Source organism: Eleutherodactylus coqui, chromosome 2 (genome assembly GCF_035609145.1).
Source record: "Eleutherodactylus coqui strain aEleCoq1 chromosome 2, aEleCoq1.hap1, whole genome shotgun sequence".
Taxonomy (NCBI): Eukaryota; Metazoa; Chordata; class Amphibia; order Anura; family Eleutherodactylidae; genus Eleutherodactylus; species Eleutherodactylus coqui.
Genome location: NC_089838.1, coordinates 172,952,039 through 172,974,472, shown reverse-complemented (window position 1 = coordinate 172,974,472; position 22,434 = coordinate 172,952,039). Strand labels below are relative to the sequence as shown.

The 22,434-nt window shown below is 42.3% G+C and overlaps 1 protein-coding gene across 1 annotated transcript in view; it reads right to left on the bottom strand.

Moving 5' to 3' along the window:
* COG5 (component of oligomeric golgi complex 5) overlaps positions 1 to 22,434 on the bottom strand; it is a 299,093-nt gene that overhangs the window by 258,054 nt on the left and 18,605 nt on the right. The window lies entirely within an intron of this gene.

The following is a 22,434-nucleotide window of genomic DNA, read 5'->3' as shown; positions in this document are numbered from 1 at the left end:
GTTCGACAGGAACTACGCTAAAGGGCTCCAGCTAAAAGAGATTAACAGTAACATATACAAGCACCAAACATCAGCAAATGGTGACATGAAAAGACCTCACTAATACACCAATCAGGGTCTTACACTTACCTTGTAACCCATTGCAGAAACAAAGGGACATTTATGGCACATATTCTAGATTTTCTAAAGTCTGATTTGCTTGAATTACAATCATTTTGGGCATTAATAGTGTCCTGCTAATTATAATGGTGGACTGGAGAATCAGGCTAAGGCTTCGCTTTCATTACCTTTGATCCCTAGGTTTGTCATATATGCAGGAAAGCTCCATTCACTTGAACCAGGCTATGACGTGTCCTGTTGGCTTCTGGCAGACTGGTATACGTCAGCATAGCTTTTTTTTCCCCTCTATATAAAAACGGTGTAGATGACTATGCTTTTCTATGCGGAGGTACCCCACAAACAAAATTGTATACCACAACTACAAGTTATATGGAGTGGGTCTAAAAAGTAGTTGTTGCATCATTGGCTATTGGGAGATTAGTTTTGTTTGTTTTTTTACACAAGAGATAATGTTACTTTCAAAAAACCAAAGATGGCTGTAGAACATAAGCAGGTAACAGGTGATAATGTGTAAAACAAGATAAATCTAAAAAGAGCAGTGCATAAATGTGGGCAAACTTGTGTGTAGGTGGACACCCCATTTGTTCTACCAGCAACAGACAACAGAGAATAATGAAGGTCAGGCATGTAGAATTTCTACATGTCCAATTTTTGTTCTGCTATGTAATAATTTAGCCATTTCAATAACGCCTATAGACATGAATGGAAAAAGCACCTCTCCATTCATAAGTGGCAAGTAGACTGCCATTCTTCAACAGGTGAGAATTCCAGAGGTGGACCCCCCACCTAACAGACATCTAAAAGATATATTCTGTGGGTATGCCATAAATGAAGAGGGGAAAATACATTTGACTTCACCTGAAAATTCCCCAAATCTACCACATACAAGTCTATAAATGTGAGTTTTAATGTGCCCTTCACAGTGTCCCTGCCTAGTCTATGACATTTTGAAACCATGTAAGCAATGACGACTTGCCTCACAAGGTAATGGCCCTGTAAGGTTAAATGGATTTTTTTGTTACATATAAATACACAGTTACTGTTTCTGGCTTGTTATAAATGAAAAGGGGAGAACATATCTGAATGGATCATAACAGAACATAATGGATCTGCCAATTGGATCCTAATGCATTCCAACAGATCATATCATCAACATAAGCCTAGAAACCAGTACTAGATAATACTAGTGTGAACAGAACCTTAGTCCAAAGATAGATGGTTCAACAGCCAATGCAAATCCCATTTCACCTGCCTTGCTACATTTCTCATCCCTCTCCTCATCGTCTATTCCTCGTCATTTCCACAGAACTAGGTGCAATATGTAGACTATATGGTCTTGGTTTGAAAAACATTATGTCTGCATAATTATCAGCCCATCGAACGTAAGAGCCACCTAATGATTCATAGAAACTTTGCATATACTACTACAGGACTCCCTTAACGAGGCAAACTATGAACTCTTTAAACAGATATGGGTTGCAAATGATTAACCAGTGAAGCATAGATCATAAGGTATCTGCTAGAGTTTACTATAACATTGTGTTCCTGTTGAATTAAATTATCTTTAATATTCTGCAACACTTTTCATACAATCAGATCTAAAAGTTACTTCTAACCCAGATGCATCCTGGAAACATTGAAGGGAGTTCAGTGACTTTTGTCTAATAAAAAAGTCAAATCAGTCAAGTGATATTGCTTCAATTGTAAAGCTGTGTGGCCTAATAAATAAAAAAGTAGTCTCAAATCCTTAATAAACCACATACTCAAGAATACCAACCCACGCCAAGTTTATAGAAGCCCATTTATACCAAAGTCAAAGAATTACAAAGCCAAACAACCAACTATACCAACTTGTTCACCAATAAACCAATTCATTCAAAAGAGACTACTTACATATCGGGCAAAGCATGTGCATTATAATCAAATGTATACCCCTAAACAATCCACTTGACAACTTTCAAAATCAGACTGTTTCTACATATATTACTGTTTAAAACAAATAAACTCATAGATGTCCAAGCAACACTGGCGATATGAGAGAGATCTGCCTATTCTAGGACCACCTATACAATACAATATGAAATCTTACCATCCATCCCGCTTTGCAGTTTATTAATATCCAGGCACAATACACACTTTATGGAAGAATAAATAAAAAACACCTGGGATGAAATATTTCATAACTGCAATACCCGCGATTTAATAACAGAATGTCATTATATAAATATACTCACTGGCTTTTGACTATAGCCACTCTAGCGCTGCACTCCTGTTCGCTCTGCCAATTCGGTTTACACCCTATACAGGCCACCTGCTGCAGCCAATCACTGTATATCACTGAAGTCTGCGATTGGCTGCAGCAGTCAGCCTGTATACGGAACGTCATTCTATGCAGAATGTAAACAGAGCTAACAGGGGTGCAGCACTGGAGTGGGGAGCGTGCGGAGCTGGTGCGTATAAGTTATTTTCCACCATTGCCTCCTGTGTACCTGGGGTACATGCCACACCAACTCCACCTAGCTACACTCCTGACTAGAGATGAGCGAGCATACTCGCTAAGGGCAATTGCTTGAGCGAGCATTGCCCTTAGCGAGTACCTGCCCGCTCGAGAGAAAAAGGTTCGGGTGCCGGCACGGGGGAGCGGTGAGTTGTGGCAGTCAGCAGGGGGGAGCGCGGGGGGAGGGAGAGAGAGATCTCCCCTCCGTTCCTCCCTGCTCTCCCGCAGCTTCCTGCCTGCCGCCGGCACCCGGACTTTTCTCTCGAGCGGGCAGGTACTCGCTAAGGGCAATGCTCGCTCATCACTACTCCTGACTCATCCTGGCCCTATTAATGCTAGACACAAAATTTGAGTGGATGCCAAAGGCAGACTATTATCCCCTACTTCCATGAAGTATTAAGTCACACTTTGATATCCACATGTTGACAATATTGCATTGCTGTTTAAGCCTATTTAGTCCATCACTCCTTTTCTGGTATTCGTCCTGTAAACAAAATCAATAAAATCTGTTGCATTAATGTTACCTAATGGTAAGCTGAAAATGTATTTCTCCTTTATTATAGTTTTTATTCGCATTACTTTCCATGACTGACATTAATCTAAGTCATATGACAATACACATTCCCCGACCTAATTCAGGCATAGGGAAGAAGAGGACAGTGTGCGTAAATGGCACATACTAGAGTAAATACCAATAATCAACTCAAAGTAAGGGAAAATCCACATGATAAATTAATCGGTAATTGCGCCATTAGACTATTATTTCTAGATCTTATTACTTCTCATCTCCATCGCACAGAGTATTCCCTCAATTTGAAGCAAATGAAACACAATTGGAACATAGCAGACGTCCATGCGAAAAGAACACCAATTTCAAAGTAATAAAAATGTAGAGTCGAATAACACACAGCAGCACCTGTTGTCTATGGCCACCAAGAGATGGCTTCAGCTTAATTCATTGGACTTTAAAGCTGTATTTTCTTAAAGTGTAAGCAGGATACATTCCCAACATGGCCTATAGGGGTATAATAGGGATACAATGCTTTATACACCATCGTTTTATGGTGCGCTTTTCAAATTCTTCTTTGCTATTATGTTTAGAAGTGAGCTCTAAAAGTTCTTGACTTTTAATCAATCTGTCCTGCTTGCCAATAATATTCAAAATATATTATCTACCGAAAAAAATCACTAAAGGGTTGTTTTCTTGTGCATATAGAGGGGGATATTATTCCCCGTAATTATTTAAGCACCATCAAAAGAGAACTCTTCATTACTGCTAGCACAGAGAAACCCTGTCCCCCACTATAGGTCAAATTATATGGTATCAAAATGCTGCCTGTGGATGACGAAAATGTATGAGTTATCATACTGAAGGGCAACTTCAAGTCGCAGCGTCACTGAAGATTTTGGGAGTACAAATTTATGGCCATTTTTGATACTCTCACGAATTTAATGAACCTCGGAGCGGGATTCTTGCATAAGTGGAGAATATGAAAGGTGTGAAGGAGATCAAGGCAGATGTCCTCTTTCCAATTATTGTTTTTTGGGTTTTTTGTTTAAAAACTTCATAAAAATTTAGAAATTGATTTGAAAGAATGCTGTCATCCAATAGGTGGCGCTGCAGAGGTATTGTTCCATTTTCTTTTATGTGCAGGTTGAAGGAGAGATAACACAGAGATGAGCGAGTGTACTCGCTAAGGCAAATTACTCGAGCGAGTATTGCCATTTTCGAGAACATGCCGGCTCATGCCAAAAGATTCGGGGGCCAGCGGGAGTGAGCATGGGGAAGTGGGGGGGGGGGGGGAGAGAGATCTCCCCCCTTGTTCCTCCCCACTCTCCCCCACCCCCCACCGGCCCCTGAATCTTTTGGGACGAGCGGCCATGTAGTCGAAAATGGCAATACTCGCTTGAGTAATTTGCCTTAGCGAATACACTCGCTCATCTCTAATAACACATCATAAAACTGCCACATTCCTTAGCTCAGTGGACTGATTAAGTATTTATTTCTCTGCTCAGCTCGCCTGTTATTGTTTTAAGTGAAGATCAGTCTCAAATTTCTGTGCGAACATTTGTATTTAGGTCAAGGGGTATCGTCTCTGCATAATCATTAATATAACCTAGTAATAGTAAGAGAAACCAAGTAATCTTGTAGATATGATACCTTTTAGTGGCTAACAAAAATACATGATGTTCTAGCAAGCTTTCTGATTTTCTATGTGCCCTTTATCTGGCTTAATGAAACTGATTTGGATGGGGTATGTCAATTAAAAAGTGTCATATCTATAAGATTACTTGGTTTCTCTTACTGGGAACAATCACATTTTGCTCTACTGGCCAATATGGTACCAAACCCCTTTTTTTCGTTTTATGAAAATGTATAGTACATGATGTCTCCGGTATTATATTTAAATAAGTTTACCCTCTGTGTACATTATACTTAATAAGCACAGACAAAGACTGATTTTAACAAATGTACTCTGCGCACATGGAAGCCAATAAAGTGAGAGAAATATAAAAATGTGAAATGTAAAAAGGCAGTCGAGAGGGGTGTAAGCACAAAACAAAGTTGCAGTATGTCTATGATAACTATCATAATGTTTGGTGATTTTTTTTGTGCTAAAAGTTAAAAGGACATCCATCAGGGTCTCTGCAGTACTAAACCAGTAGCGTGGCAAGGGCGCCAACAAGGCGGACATGCTATACACATCTCTTTTTCTCCGCTCAGCCTGGCTCAGGAGCCCCAAACTCCACTTTTCAAATCCCCACACACTATATCTACCTTCTCCTGTAATATTCCTATGGGTGTTAGATGCTGGATAGTGATCTTGGGCTTTCTGCAGTAAGGGCCCATTCACACTCAACAATTATCATTCACTGGATCGCGGATATATAAATGATAATCGTTCAGTGTAAACGCTGCCAGTGACTGAATGGCGAACGATCACTGGTTCGCTTGTCAGTAGTTTCTTCAGGCATAAAATCAAACAAATTGCCAGTGTAAACAGGTAGTCTATCTATGAATGGTTGCCTGTTTACTGTGAATGGAGGCGATCAGCAAGAAGCAATCTCTGGCCCACTCTGACTCCATTCACTGAGCGATGATCACTCTTGTGTGAAAGCACAGTAGTGACTATCACTGGGACGACTGTTGGGTGCTTAGGATGTCCTGTGTAAGAGGACTCTTAAGCAACTGTCAACTCCTAGACCCTGGCTCTTAAGTGAAGCTCAAATATAACGTTAGCAGCCAATCAAGAGCTAAGGGGACAATTTAATGATTGGTTACTGCAGAAAGCCCAGGACTACTAACTAGTAATGAACTGCCACCATTGGGCCACTCTAGCATGATTTACATAAGACTTGAAATATGGGTATCAGCACTCCTGAGGCAAGCCGAGCAGCGGGATAGGGATCTACAGTAACGCACCCCCATGTTAGCACCCCCGCAATGTTACTGGTTTAGTAGCTGCAGAGACGTTGACAGATGTCCTCTAAAAGCATACTTGGCCCACATAAAAGTCACCGGCATTTTATTGACAGTTCCCCTTTATTTGCTTTATCACGAGGCTCAGTTTCGATATTCAGCTTTATTTTAAGCTGAGGTACTAGTAGATAACAGCTTGTAGTTCCATCTGTAGCAGCAATTACGCATTATGAAGCCATTAGTACTTATATATGCAAAACCACAACAATTTGGAATGTGGCATCCTTACAGAAAACTGTTATTATAACAATAAGGCCGATGAAGACTTTTTAATAATTCATGGATGGACAAATTAAAACAAAATCAGCACTATAATACTACACATATACATACATACTGTATATTCTACATACATCTTCATGCATCTAAACTCCTTGCAGACATATAAAGAGATTGTTATAAAGTAATAGAAAAATGTGCTCAAAAAACATACCATTGGAGAGCTTGTTCACGAAGAAATCCCCTCTTTAAGAAGAAAGTGGTTTCAGGCAACTGGTTTTTATCATCAGGGAAGTCTACAACCAGTCAGAAAAATGGCAGCCCATGCATTGCATAGACGTGCCAGGTCCACCAGAGCAGCTCCAGTTCTGGTACAAAGCCTGGGGCAGAGGTGGAACATCTTCTCCCTTTGTGGAATCCACATGTCCTTATAGGGCACATGGAAGGGGTTGTAGGGAAAATATGATCTATAGTAACCCCTGAAAAAACGGAACGTCCCGACTTAACACAACCATACAACATAAACACAGAGAAAGTGTAGAATTAAAAAGAAATGGAAACACAAATTAGAATTTTGATTGGCTACTGCCAGCATGCACATAGACATAAAACTATTCTCATTTATATATCATTTAGAGGTGTTGGTTATCCCATGAACCCTTTCATACCAAAAATCCTGAAATGCTGTTAATAGTAATTTTAAAGTAACATGCAGTGTCTCCAGTATAAAAGTTACCTTTTTCATAATTTTTACTCCCATATGTTTCTCCTTGTCCCTGCAACTATTCAGTGCTGCTGGGGGTGGGCTTTGGCTCTAATTAGTCTCCTTCCCCCTCTGGCAGGAAACAATATAGTCCCTTCTTACTAGTCTTACTTAGCATGCATTTTCACTCACTATGTAGGTATGCACTATATTCTTTGAACAACAGGTGGTGATATGTAAGTAAATGTCATAGGTCTTCACTGGATTTCATTGTTATTTTTTTAATACCAGGTAATTGACAAATGCTGGACAATTTTTTGGATCTATACAATGAATATGATATTTAACCCCTTATGACCTAGGATATATACATAGGTCACAGTGCAAGTATGGAGAAAGCTTGCTAGCACAGTGTGCCCTATACCCTGCGGTTGTTGGCTGTGTTAAACAGCTGACACCTGTCCACAATAAGTATGTTCGGACATAGCTCCATTCATGGCCACTTAACCATTTAGATATCACGCTCAAAGCTGACTGTAGGGGATAAGTTGCTGGGGAACTGAAGAATAATAAAAAAAAACTAATGAAAAATTAGTAATTTACTTCAAAATGGTATCCAAAAGAAAAAAAAAGCAAGGCCTGGCACAGCTCTAGTGTCAGAACCATCAAACCATTACGGGCCTCAGATTATAGTGACAAAGTTTTCTTTGTTTTATTTCTTAAGCAAGGACAGTAAGGTAAAAGGGTCCTTTTACACAGAGCAATTAATCGTTGGAACAGGTTGCTTGCTTTCAGACGATTACATTTTTCAATAGTTTCCATTTTTTTGTGATTTTTTGTCATAGCTCGTTCAGTCCATTCTAGGTCTGTCAGGGCAGTCTGGCAATGCCTGGGCATGGTTTACGAACAGCTAAACAATCATCACCTTTCATATGGAATACCTAGCAAAAAATGAATGATGATTTTTATACACACATAAAATGAATGAAAAACGATAAGTGAATAAATTATTGTTTACATTCAATCCTTAGCCACTGAATGATCATCGTTCATTTTTGCACAATTCAACGACTTAAATGATAAATCGTTCCATTTAAAAGTTCCCTAACATTTTTACCACACCGCCATACAACTTGTCCCACAAAAAACACTCTCTCATACATCAATGTTGATGGAAGAATGAAAAAACGTACAAGGCAAGAATGAAAAGTAAAATGCCTAGGTCTTAAGGGGTTAAGAGTGGGACAAACTCTTTAAAAAGTATGTACTATGGTTCCAATATTGCCAGGGCAAATTAAACATCAGAATCCATCACCCTACAAATTACTTAAAAATCTATTTCCATGATTATTCAGGAGAACATGGGAACGTGGGAAGCCTCGACACCTAAATAATTTCATATCCACACATCACTGGAACTCTCTCTGGTGTATCTGTACACATTCGAGCCCGTTCATACTATTCATGGGCATCTAATGTCACCAGGAATGTGTAACATCATGTATTACCTACTGACTCTGATTGCAGGCATGTGTTAATTATTCATCTTGATGTTAATTAGAATAAAAAGCTAGGAGATGACTGAAATATGGTGGAGCCAAGCAGCTGCACAGCCAAGAACAAATACATTCCAAGTGCAAATTTGATGACTAAACCGCCATCTGGGGACAAGCATGTGCAAACTGGTGTAAGCAAGCTTCCCGAACACCATGCTTTTCAACAGCACATCGGAGCAAGGTGATAGGACGTATGCCGTAAGGACATGTTCACAGGGGCAGGTATGATGCAGCAGAATCTGCAAAGTAAAAGAGCAAGTTCACACACAGGGGAATTTTTGAAGAATTTTGGCTGCAAGATGCATGTCGGTAGAGTACAATGTAAGCGAATGGGGTTTAAAACAAACCAAATTCGCTCACAGCGGGAAAAAAAATATGTCAGACTGTGGTGCCTAGGGCCCACCAGTAAAATTTATCCTAGGGGCCCACTTTACATATGCAAATATATTTTAATTGTCATTCACAAATTCCAGGCCATTGCTTCGATGGAGAGGTTGCTTCATTTGTGTGCATCCTTGTCTCCACTTTAAGAGCCACACCAGCAAAAAACACATTTTCCATGCCTGCACCCCTCACCTGATTGTCACTCTCTGGGGATCTCCTGTGTGTTCTAGCAGCTTCCATGTCTGTCTGATGCTTGTCAGGCACAATCTTGATGTGAAGATTGTTTACCTTCACTTTCAATCAATCCCATGATGCATCAGCACAGCAGGGTATACCAGTCTTGCCCCCTGAGGTACTGTTTAATTATCATTGCCTTTTATATTCACTAGAGATGAGTGAGCACTAGAGATAAGCGAACGTGCTCGGTAAGGGCGATTTCGCAATCGAGCACCGCGATTTTCGTGTACTTTACTACTCGGGTGAAAAGTACTCGGGTGCGCCGGGGGGAGACCTCTCTCTCTCTCTCTCTCTCTCTCTCTCTCTCTCTCTCTCTCTCCCACTCCCCTCTGCAACCCCCCGCTCACCCCCGGTGCACCCGAGTACTTTTCACCCGAGTAGTGAAGTACTAGAAAATCGCGGTGCTCGATTGCGAAATCGCCCTTACCGAGTACGTTGGCTCATCTCTAGTGAGCACCCAAATGCTGGGGTCCTCGTTAGTAGAGTCAAGCTTCTCGTAAAATTCGAGAGCTCTACTCGAGTAATGAACCCCACTCGGGTCCCGAGCTTTTTTTTTGGTTCGTGTGTTCTTTCTCTCAGCAGGGAGGGGCCAAAAACTGGGGCGGGGGTCGAACATAGCGTGATGCTCGCTCCAGTAGCGAGCACCATCGAGTATGCTAATACTCGAATGAGCATCAAGCTCGGAAGAGTACGTTCGCTCAATTCTAATATTCACCTATATAAGCTACAGACCATAAGCATACAGCCATGAGGATGAGCTGTGATCTCCTCTATTGTAACTGTGCAACAGCAGCTGTGTAACTGTGACAGGATTGTAGGTCTCCCCCTCAACTCAGTTTCAGCAGTAGGGCTATGTAATAGCATCAGACACACTGATAAATTGACTAGAAAATGAACACATAACCCAAAGTAGATCTGAGCTGGTCAGAATTGAGATCACATGACCATCTGAGGAGAAAGAGGCTCAGATTTTCAGAAAGAAAGGAATAAACTAATCAAGAAATAACTAATACACTAGCAAACTTATGTATGGTGGGGGGTAGCTACATAATGAATGAATAAGAAAAAAAATCACTGGGGTGGGAACTGTATATGGAGAATGCAGTGAGTGGGAAATGTTGGGAGCACTGTTCACCCAATAGGTGCAGGTCCCAGAGGTGGTATTTACAGCATATCCAGTGAAATCACATTTAACAGCCAAAAATTATGCCAACGTACAGTTTTTAATCGCAAAACGGAGCAGTTTTAAATGGAGTCTTAATGCCTTCGTGCTTTTGCAGGTGAACAGCAGGAGCTACAAGGTGATCGAGAAGACAGGCCCCAGGGAAGGAGGACCCTTGCCAGTCTGTCAATGCACCACTTGTGCTAGGGGGCCACTGGGGAATTCACCTGTTGCTCTGTGGGTCAATGCGAGCCCGACACACTGTGTCGCGGTAAAGCAATTTACTTCCATTGCGGGTTTCATTGTTTACAATGCAATGAGGAAATTCCGCATTGTGGTGCGAATTTACCTTGTGAGGTCTCCAAGTACCCTTAGATTAAAAAGCTTAAAGAGATGGCCAATAATAAACATTGCATCAATTTTAGGTGTCGTGACAATTTAAAAGGTGCGTTAGGTCGTCTGCACAGGAACGGGTCGAGTTCTGCATGCTCTGTGCCCAGCCGGCAAACATGCGTACCCGTCTTCTTTATCTGTACTGCGGATAGACCTGGCGGCTTGCTTGACATCTGCGACCTGTCTGCAATGTCAATTGCAGACGGGCCGTGGTCCTGATAGCTTCCACTGACTTCAATGTAAGTGGTCCATGCGGACACCACAAAAAAAATAAAATAAAATAGAGCATGCTGCAATTTTTCCTCCGCTCGTAGAAATCACAATTCGTTTCCGCGGGTGTGCAGAAAGAAGTGATTTTCTATAACATGCTATGAACAGTATTTGCTGTGGAACTGCGGTGCGGGTTCCACAATGCAAATCCGTTCACCTGCAGGCGGCCTTAGTTAGAAGCAATCTGCCAAGTACAGATACCAGTTGGTTAGGTAACAGAGAATCACAAGTGTAGCAGCTGTTCTTATTGTAACTTATATTCTCAAGCTTAAAGACTTTGTAACTAGTTGTAACACCATGTAGTTGTTCATACGGTGTTCTGTCCCTACAGCTGCTTTTATAGAAGAAAAACTAGATCATGCCTTTATGTAAGATTATCCATCTGTTTAAACTGGTGCAGCATCATTGCAGTTAATCCAGCAGGTCTGAAACATGGAGGCACAGAGCCGATTCAGATATTTTGCAAGTCGCAGGTATAAAAGGAGTGACCGTTCCAAAAGTTGGTGGTGATTGGCAGACGATATTACTGAGAAGAGAGGCCAGATAGCAGACGGACACTAATGCTCTAGGTCTAAATGACTGAGGCCACTCTCACACATGCATCCACAAAACCGAAACCACTGCGTTTTACCGCAATTTTGCGTGGCGTAGGACAGCGGTTTCTAATGTGATGGGTGATGAGGTGCGTTAAAAAGCGCTAAAACGCGCGAAAACAGGGCAGACAGCACTTGCAAATCGCAGCATTTCTAACACTGGTCTGCGAAGCCCTATTGAGATCAATGGAAGCATTGTACCGTGATTAGCCGCGCTAATCGTGGTAAAAAATGAGCTGTGTGTGAGCAGCCCAAGGACTTTTTATGATTTCATGTAGTCACCAATCGCATGGTTCCGTTCCCATGGCAGCCGCATCAGAACTTCTTTAAATAGGCACAATGACATGTTTCTTCTGGCCGTACACAAATCAGGCATGTGACCACACGAAACGGCTGTTGCTTCCTGCTGCATTTCTGCTCATCCACAAAGTCATTGTTTTCCTGATTTGGATTAAACCGCTTATATCATTGTACTGGAGAGTGCCACATTTTCCTACCTAGATTTGGTCATTATCATCGGATCTTCCACTATTGTTAAAGCAGTGCAGACTGTTTCTCTTCTGCCAAAAGGCAAAGTGGATACATAGAAGTAGATCAGAAATGCGGGGAAATCTAATGTAAAAAATCAAACCCACGTGGCCATACATTAAAGGTCTTGTTGACACGTAATTGAATCTGTCTGAAAAATTGAATGTGGATTTCAATGGAAATCTGCTCGGTTTTTGCAGAGTTCTGACATGGCTTTTCATTTGAAGATGCCATGGATCCACCTCATTCAATGGGGTTATTCCAAGTGCCGATTTTCAGACACAGATGCCACGTCAAGAATTGAAAGGTCAACTCATTTTTTTTTATCTGTGAGTGCTTTATCTCTTACAGGCGCACCGGAGGTTTACGAACCGGGGTATGCACAGATCATGCATCCGTTTTGTGGCCAGATTTGTAGATCTCATCTGCGCATGTACTGCTCTACAAATTTCTAACACGTTTCGAGAGATCAAAAACACAGTGTGGAGACCATGAACCCAGCAAGGTGGGTGGGGTATATGTTAACCACTCTAGCCAGAAGAGATGTCCCGGCCCACCCACTGAACCGTACTGTGAACATTTGGAAGCAACTCAGGAGATTTTAAAAAGTCATTTTATGCAAGTATGCTTCCGAAAGGAAAGATAAAGTTATTTATGGAAATTGCTGTAATTCAGTGCCCTGCCCCTGTAGTTCAGTAGGGTTTAAACTGCGAACAGGTTCCCTTTAACTGCTTCAGCATACAATTTAGCCTTAGTAAGGCTGGCTGTCCTTGGGCGAGTTGTCATAGCGTGACCTGCGGTGATAAATAGCCCATGGAGCTCACATAACACGCTTTTCATAGGAGGACTGTGGAAAGAGCAGTCCAACGTCCATGAGCGGAGAATCATAGCGATTTTCTGCTCACGTGATTAAAAAAAATATATATATCACAGTATGCTGCAATTTGCTGTGATTCTCCGAGGTGAGCCTATTAGATAGGCTCATCACGGAGAGCTTTTAGTGCTCCCCCATCCTCCCCCACAGCGGAATATCGTTAGCGATATTCCGTCCCGGCCGTGGACAGGGGGCCTAACTGACAGGTGAAAGAATATTTTTATAAGGGCTCCCACACACTTGCTTTTTTTTAATGCTCCGTTTTTTGTTAACGCGATTGTCAATGGGACTTTCTAAATGTTAAAAACGCAACAAAAAAGCAAGTTGCGTTGCGTTTTTAACATTAGAAAGTCCCATTGACAATCGGGTTAACAAAAAACGCAGTGTTAAAAAAAAGCAAGTGTGTGGAAGCCCTAAGGCCGCCTGCAGACGAGCGGGTCGGATCCGGCAGCGAGAATTCTCGCCGCGCGATCCGACCCGAGCGCCTGCAGGGACGAGCGCGTACTCACTCGTGCCTGGCGGCCCCGGCTCTTTCATGTGCCGGCTGCCGCGCAGCCGGCGCATGCGCAGACCGGAGCCGGCGGCTGGGTGAGTGCGTGCCCCGCAGAAAATTAGGACATGCCGCGGTTTGTTGGCCGCGCGAGATTTCGCGCGGCCAAACCGCGGCCGTCTGCATAGGAGTGCGTATTTTAATGCACTCCTATGCAGACTTTCAGCGGCGGAAATCCCGCGGAGGGATTTCCGCTCGTGTGCAGGCGGCCTTCAAAGGATACCAAAACACAGTCCTATCAGGAAGAGAAATAAAGAAACAAACTGGTCTACCAAGCAATAGTTGTAAAACCAGCTTATAAAAAAAACTGAGCCATTAAGATTGCATTCACGTGGTCAAAGCAGTCAAAGCCAAAGACTGTATCAGGACAGCTACGGGTTTTTTGCAGCGATTCCAATGTGATGACGATAAAAACCGCAACTGCATCAAAAAGCACAGTGTTTCCAGTGTACTTTATGGTGCCATTTTGACTGAATCTCAACTACACCGTGTGAATCCAACCAGCAAATCACATGTATATTATGCAGCACTTTACATCATCTGATATTTGGCTCTGCTCCCACTGGGAAACACAATCTATACAGCGATCTGTATGTTTTTGGAGTGTGGGAGGAAACCCTGGAAGAAAGCCACGCAGACAGGGAGAGAACATACAAACTCCATGCAGATGTTGTCCTTTGTGGCTTTTTGGGGGTTTGAGAACCCAGGACCCCAGTGCTTCAAGCCAACAGTGCTAACCACTAAGCCACCGTGCTGCCCACAACGAAATGTCACAAATGTCCTCTCTACTGAAGAATGGCCACACATATAAGTCCCTCCTCATGCAGGCCATAGTAGAAATATTGTGGCTAACCCTGAATAACAAATGTAAACTTTGGAACAAGAGACAGAGGAGTATACCAGGCATGATATTATGGAATGCACAAGAACTACATTACTAAAACTTGGTAATTATAAGAACGATTACAGGATTATTATATAACTGAAACTTTAATATGAAACTTTAAAAACGCAGATTTATGCGGATTGTGTTATGCGCCATTGTTTGTTAACGCGATTGTCAATGGGACTTTCTAAATGTTAAAAACGCAACAAAAAAGCAAGTTGCGTTGCGTTTTTAACATTAGAAAGTCCCATTGACAATCGGGTTAACAAAAAACGCAGTGTTAAAAAAAAGCAAGTGTGGGGGAATTAGCAGAGACGGCTCAAGACACTTGGAAGTATGAAGCAGTGGAAAAAGAACAAAATACTAGTTTCAATTGCAAAAACAAAAAATAAATAAATAAAATGAATATCTTTCACACTAAACCTTTAAATATTACACATAACAAGATACAAGTACAGGACTTAAAAAACATGGATGCTTCCTTTAAAAAAAAAAACAAAAAAACCCCCGACAAAACGACCTGTCCACGGGCTGGAACTGACGTGTAATACCAGAGACAGCCCATGGACACAGAGGAGCTTCCCTTGAAGTTCTTGGGACAGTAATTAAAACAATACAAATGTACAGACCCGCTCCTATTACCAACATTTCTAGATAGTAATGGTCAATGTAAGTGATGACTAGGTCTATACAGCACTGTGGACACATGTATGATCGGCTAATAACCACATATCAAAAATTCGGCAACACGTTCAGTTTTGCCACGGTTTTTGTCCACACAGCCCACTTCTGCAATGTATGAACCCAACCATGAGATATGTTCAGACGTAGCGGTCAAGTTGTCCTTTATGGCTGTGACTGTGTAGTACTCTTGCTGTTACTTTGGTAATCATAGCGGTAAACCGTGACATGACCAGATTATACCCTCAGGCTGGGGACTCCTGTTGGGGCCGTGCGGTAACTACATTTTGCTAATATCATGGCAAAAGCTATTTGGTAGAGTTTCCTGCAGGTCTTGGAAACGCGTGGCCACAATGTGAGAACCCAGCCTTTGGGAGAGTTCAACATTATCATTTTTTTGCTATAAACGTGATTAAAGGGGTTGTCCCGCGCCGAAACGGGTTTCCCAAAAACCCCCCCCCCCTCCCGTTTGGTTAAAAAAACAAACCGCTCAGCGCTTACCTGAATCCCGGCGGTCCGGCGTCTTCATACTTACCTGCTGAAGATGGCCGCCGGGGTCTGCTCCCTCCGTGGACCGCAGCTCTTCTGTGCGGTCCATTGCAGATTCCAGCCTCCTGATTGGCTGGAATCGGCACGTGACGGGGCGGAGCTACACGGAGCCGGCATTCTGCACGAGCGGCTCCATTGAAGAGAGCAGAAGACCCGGACTGCGCAAGCGCGGCTAATTTGGCCATCGGAGGGCGAAAATTAGTCGGCTCCATGGGAACGAGGACGCTAGCAACGGAGCAGGTAAGTAAAAAACTTTTTATAACTTCTGTATGGCTCATAATTAATGCACAATGTACATTACAAAGTGCATTAATATGGCCATACAGAAGTGTATAGACCCACTTGCTGCCGCGGGACAACCCCTTTAAGGCCGCCTGCACACGAGCGTTCCGGATTCCGCTAGCCGATTTTCACGGGCGTATGGTACCTAAATGTGCTTGCGGATAGGTGCGGATGCGTGAAACATCACGCGCGGATGTGTTGCGGGAAAAAAACGCGCAGAAAAACCAGCAGACACCCCTTATTGTAAACCCAACCCCTAGAGAACTGCCCATTCCTTGGAAAACAGCTTAAAAACCAACACCCAGACTCCGTTTTGTCCCTCTTGCTTGTGCGAGCACCGTTAAATTATTCTGGCAACATGCTTTCACCCGGTGAGCAGATGTCTTTGTGGGCATGGTTGATCCATGTAACTTTTTTCAGGCGCTTCTCCAGCGTGACTTTATTTTAGTCACTGCAAAAAAGTTCACAAGAGGAATTCATTACTACAGATTTTACATTCTTACATCCTGCATTGGCAAGAAATACTACCTATCTCCCTCTACAAATTTGCCTGTGAAGCTCTGCTGTGTGTTGGGACGTCTCCTACCATGTCCACTTCCTGTAGTCATAGCAACCAGTGACTCCATCCGCAGCTGCACTGCGGATGTACTGCGTGAAAAAACGCACCCATTCACTTGTATTGGAGGCTTCACGCGCAGAATCCGACCCAAATTAGAACAGGTCGCAGATTTTTTCACGCGCGTGAAAAAACGCGATACAAATCCGTCTGTCTGGGGACAACTGCGGATCCTCATAGGAGTATATTGGCTGCGGTCTGGGGCGGATAATGTGCCTAAAATAACGCGCTGGAAATTCCGTTCGTGTGCAGGCACCCTTAACCGCACAGTTTTAAACAAATCATGGGCAAACCACAAAATTTTACAGAAACTTTTTGGGGAAAAAAATCACAGTAAAATGGCACAGTTCCGCTGTGATTCAGCCAAGTCACAACAAAAATGTCTCATTATGCTACAGCTTTGGCACAGATTACAGTAAAACCGTGTTTCAACTATGACATTTGAACTTTGCCATATTAAACATGTGACTGGACAGACACTTTCTTCGGCTCTCTTCTTACCATGTGCTAATACAGAGTGCTTCTGCCTGCGGTGCTTCCTCGGTCCTCACAGTGAAGAATCATATGAACAAAACCTATGAACTGCCTGCACCAGTGATAGTGTCAGCAAGATTAGGGGGGGGGGGGGGGGGGACAGCATAGGGGGGCATACAAGGCAGGTACAGTATTCTGCCACACATCCTAAGGTAGGAAGAGCAGAACCAGCTGGGGCAGGTAGGGAGAGACACATACACTGCAGTGCTAGTAGGGGCAGGGGATTACATGGGTGACGGCTAGGTCGCATGTCTGATAACCTAGGGCCGTCTGACTTGTGCTGCTATCTGCTGTTGTGAGTCATGGCCCCTGTGTGATGCTTACAGTTACTTTATCTTTGCAAGCATCACACAGAGGGATGGCTACAAGAGAAAGCAGCAAAAACTACAGCACAAGTCTTGTGACCCAAAAAAATCTTTTGGGTGACCAGCCCAGTAGGCTCATGCCAGCCCGCCTTCCAGCCCTCCCTTTGTGTGGGTATATCCCCAGTTGTTCCCTAAAACATTCTCAGACTCTATAGACTGTGCAAGGAAGGATGCACAACAGATGAGAACTCATGTTGTATGTTACTGGCTTTGAATTCTGTCTGTCAATGAAAAGTGCCAAGAGTGCCAAGCCTGCTACTCTGGTAGCCTTCAGGTATCTAATTCATCATTAATACTAGTTATAATTTGTGCATTCAATTACTCATTACATTAGGGGAATTTTAGTTTCTAGTCCCTCAAAATTCCCATGGGAAAGATTTTTAAAAAAAGGAAAAACAAAAATAAGAATAACTACTCTGCTTGGATACAAGATAATTAGGTATCATACAGAAAGCTTATAGCCTGTTCAGTATTTGGCAGGTTTTTATATACCGGTCTTAGGCTGGCTGCACACGGCCGTGACGGGCTCCGCCGCGAAATTCCGCGGCTGAGCCCGTCACGGCACCCCCCAGAAGACCCCATACTTACCTGCGGATCCGGCGTCCTCGCTCCCGCATGACGCTTCCCCGCCCACCTCCGCCGCGTCATGTGACACGCCCACCACGTCACATGACGCGGCGGCGGTGGGCAGGGAAGCATTTTCATGCTATCTTCTGCTGTGCTGCAGCAAAAGATACCGTGAACGGACGGCTTCCATTGACTGCAATGGAAGCCGTCCGCGCGTACACAGGCGGCAAATAGAGCATGCCGCGGGTGAGGACGGGAGAATTCACGGTGCAGAATTCCGCGGCGGAAATCCGTTCGTGGGAAGGAGGCCTTAAACTGTAGATGCAGAAAATGTATTAGGATGCGAAAGCCTCTTGACCACTTACTGACCACCAATATACCTTTTTAAGGTGGTCATTAAGGGTAGAAATTACAGCACATTATAAAAATGATTGCTGTCCAGCTTTAAGTTCCTTAGTGGGACTAAAATATAAAGTGAAAATAAGTTCAAGAAAATATTAAAATACACATCAAACATACTCTTACTTTCCCCTCGTTATGTAAAAAACAGAAAAATTACAAAAAAAAACAAAACACAACTACTACAAATTTGGCATCACTGTGTTCATAACAGTCCACGTGAAAAAGTTATTTTTCCCAGCAAGATCTTGTAGATATGATACCTTTTAATGGCCAACAAGAATACATGATGTTATAGTGAGCTTCCGAACCAACACAGGGTTCTTCTTCAGGCTTAAATTCTGTATGTAATCAGCCTGCCCCATGACATACTCAGGAGAAGGGTTATAAGGGTGTTTGACTACTTTAAAAATATGACCCCAGCTAAAATCAAATGTCACAGCCGTGAGACTGCAATACAACTTTGCAGGACTGTTCTAGACGTCTTCAGTCTATCGCCTTGCACCTGGATCTAAGCGAAACTAACTAATGAAAGGTCTAGTATTGATTTTACTCCTTTTTTATGTAACGGCTTTGCCTGGTATTGTATGCCACTGTTATTTTATCTTTAACTTTTTATAAGCATTGTACTTTTTGTATTAAAGCTTAAAACATTAATAAGTTTAGTCATATATTCTATAGAAACTACACTCTTTGGTAGAGTATAACCCTTTGATTGCTGGAGTGCATTTGCGATTGGTTGGTTCCAGAACCAAGGTGTATGACCTACCCAATATTAATTGGGCAGTGGTGCCAGCATAAATTTGGGGTGTTAAGGACTGTACTGGAGTGTGATCCACGCTCCACCTCCACCGTAAGGTGCAAGACTGAGGGAGTGGAAGCATCTCAACCCCTTTAACTTGACTTAAAGCACTAAGATAACTTTCTGTGCCACAGTTAATTTGCCATTTTAATTGCTTTGCAGTGGCTTTTGTTGTGTTAAGATAACGTGTTGCAGAAAGTTATCACAGTCAGATTAAACTTGGTTACATCTATAGTTTATAACTGGAAAATGTATCTTAGTATGATGATCTGGTCTTTATTGTGGACTGAGAGTCTAAATGCATTTGTAGAATCTATGGTTACTAAAGTTGGCTATAGCCATAAAGACTATAGTTAACCAACCCAGCTGATTTATCACTGTTTGGCATTAATAATATTAATATAAATGTACCCCATCAGCTGAGATACTAATTGTTCAGGCTTTTTAATAGTAATTGTAAAGACTAATCACTATAACTGGAGATGACAAAATAGTTTCAGTCCATACACTACAATGGGTGAATTATATTGTCTATTTTCAACAATGTGACATTTTTGTTTTTGCTGCATTTGTGGCTTAAAAAAAATAAGTTTTGTCAATGTGTTTTTTTCCACATGCACACAACCCCATTTATGGGGCTCAAGTAGATACAATGGGTACAATAGAAAAAATCCCCCGCTTTCAGGAACCCATAGGGTTTTAATGATGATTATTTCAATCCGAGGATTTATGCTTGAGAAAGGCAATACTGTGATTGCCGAAACGTGTCGCATCTAACTAAAGAACTATCCTCGGCTTGAAATAATCATCATTAATCCCTATGGGTTCCTGAACGCGAGGGATTTTTTTCTATTGTACCCATTGTATCTACTGGAGCCCCATAGCGTGGCCAGGGGCGACATCCCAATGACGACTCTCCATCAAGGTTGGATCGAGAACCCAGGGTGGTTTATAAGCTTCCACGGATATTGGGTGCCAGTGGATTCTCTATTCAGACAAGTCCACTGTGCAGCAGGTGAGTACATTTTCACCTGCTTTTTTCCATTTATTTTCCTTGCTAGTAAAGAGGCGCTGACTGTTATATTTCTCTTACAAAGTTCACAAAAAAATAATCTTAAAACGGATGTCATCTGCCACGCTCTCCCTTGTTACATTGGTGTGAATTAAAACTACTTCACAACTACTCTGTACTTCCCGGCTGCTGCTGACCAGGACATGTGACCACTGCAGCCAATCACTGGCTATATAAGGTCATTGCTGTGGCCAATGATTGGATGCTGCAGTCACACGCCCTGGGCAGCAGCAACCAGGAAAGACAGAGTAGCTGTGAAGAAATTTTAAGTTGAGGGAAAACCCCTTTAAATGTGACTCCATCTGTATACTTCTACATACTACATATGTCCAGTAACCCAGCAGAGCTGCATTATCCTACATATAGTGGAGCCGAACTTGCTTTAAATAGAACAGACTTTAGTATAAAAATACACATAATAAGCAAGTTATTGTCAACACTGCACTTTTCTAGGCAAATTATTTATGTACACTGTACCATACAATAATGTGATCTTCAATGTGGTTACAGGAAATTTGACATCAGGATGAGTCCCTTTACAACTACTATGTGATTAAGATGTCCTACTTTTTCTAATAGGCCTCCATACATGCTGACTATCCCAGTCTGTGGTGGGCGATTAGAAGTGGCAATAATGTGAATAAAGAAAGACACCTATTAAGGTGTGATTTACTTTGTTTAGTAGGTACTGAACTTGCCATGGATAGCTGTGCAGTAAACATGGGGGAACACATCCGCATGCTTTTACTTGCCGTGCAGATGCTAATGCATTTCTTTGGGCAGCAAGAGGTGCGGATCTCCCGCGCAGGGGACATGAGCAGATTTTATAATCTGCACATGGACATTGGGCCTTACTGAACACCACACAGGGTTGCACAGGGTCAAACCTCACACCTAAGTGGTTACACAGTCAACCTAGCCAATTTTTGCATTCGATAAGATAAATCTGGGTCCAAAAGTCCTCAGGACCCTTATTTTGCCATTCCAAAACACAAATCTTTTCAACCATTTTTTCGTTGAATTACTTGGGTAGTTGTCTTATTGAATCATCCAACATCTGTTTAACCCCTTAATGACGCAGCCCTTCACCCCCCCCCCCCCCTTTTAAAAAAAATTATAACTCCTTCACTTATCCATTGACGCAGCTGTATGAGGGTTTGTTATTTGCAGGACGAGTTGTATTTTTCAATGGTACCATTTAATGTACCATATACTGTACTGAAAAACTTTTTAAAAGGTCTATGTTGAGTAAAATGAAAAAAAAAAAAAAAAAAAAAACGACAAACATCTCTCTTCATACATACCCGACTCCACAGGACGTAACTGTATGTCCTATATCGGGAAGGGGTTAAATCGACATCATGGACTACTGCCCTTCAATTCACCAGTAAAATGTTTTGATACACCTTAGAATTACTTGTACCCTCAACGACCAAGAGGCATCCAGGCCCTGAGGCAGCATTGCAGCCCCAAACCATGATGTTCCCTCCACCATGCTTCACAAATGCGTGAGGTTTGGTGGGCATTGTTCTTTTTCCTCCACACATAGCATTGCACATCTGTCAATAAAAACTATTTCCTAAAAGCATTGTGGAAATCGCGGTGGTGTCAGGCAAACCAGGCACGGGACACAATGTTTTTTGGACAGCAGTGAGATACCTTGTGGCGTCCTCCATAAACACCATTCTTGCTCAGCGTAATTAACACACGGGCAGAGGTTTTTGTATTTTGTAGAGTTTTCATTAGGCATTTTGCTGTTACCTTTAGATCCATTCTCACCTCTTTCAGGATTGCCTGTTGTGTTCTTAAGGCTAATTCACCGCACCTTTTTTTTTTTTTTTTTACACGATTACACAGTGAATATAACCCATTGATTTCAATACATCTGCGTTTTATTTAGGCATTTTCCGGTCGCATGAAAAAAAACAAACAAACCACAGAGCATGACCTATTTTAATGCCTATTACACACCAAAATAGAAGTGAATAGAGCAAATACGCAATGAATGCACATGAAACATGCGTATTTATTGTGTATTTGCGCATCAAAACAATGGGTCCTTCTGCGTATTCTGCTGCACACATATATACACGTTATGCATTTACTAGTGCAGA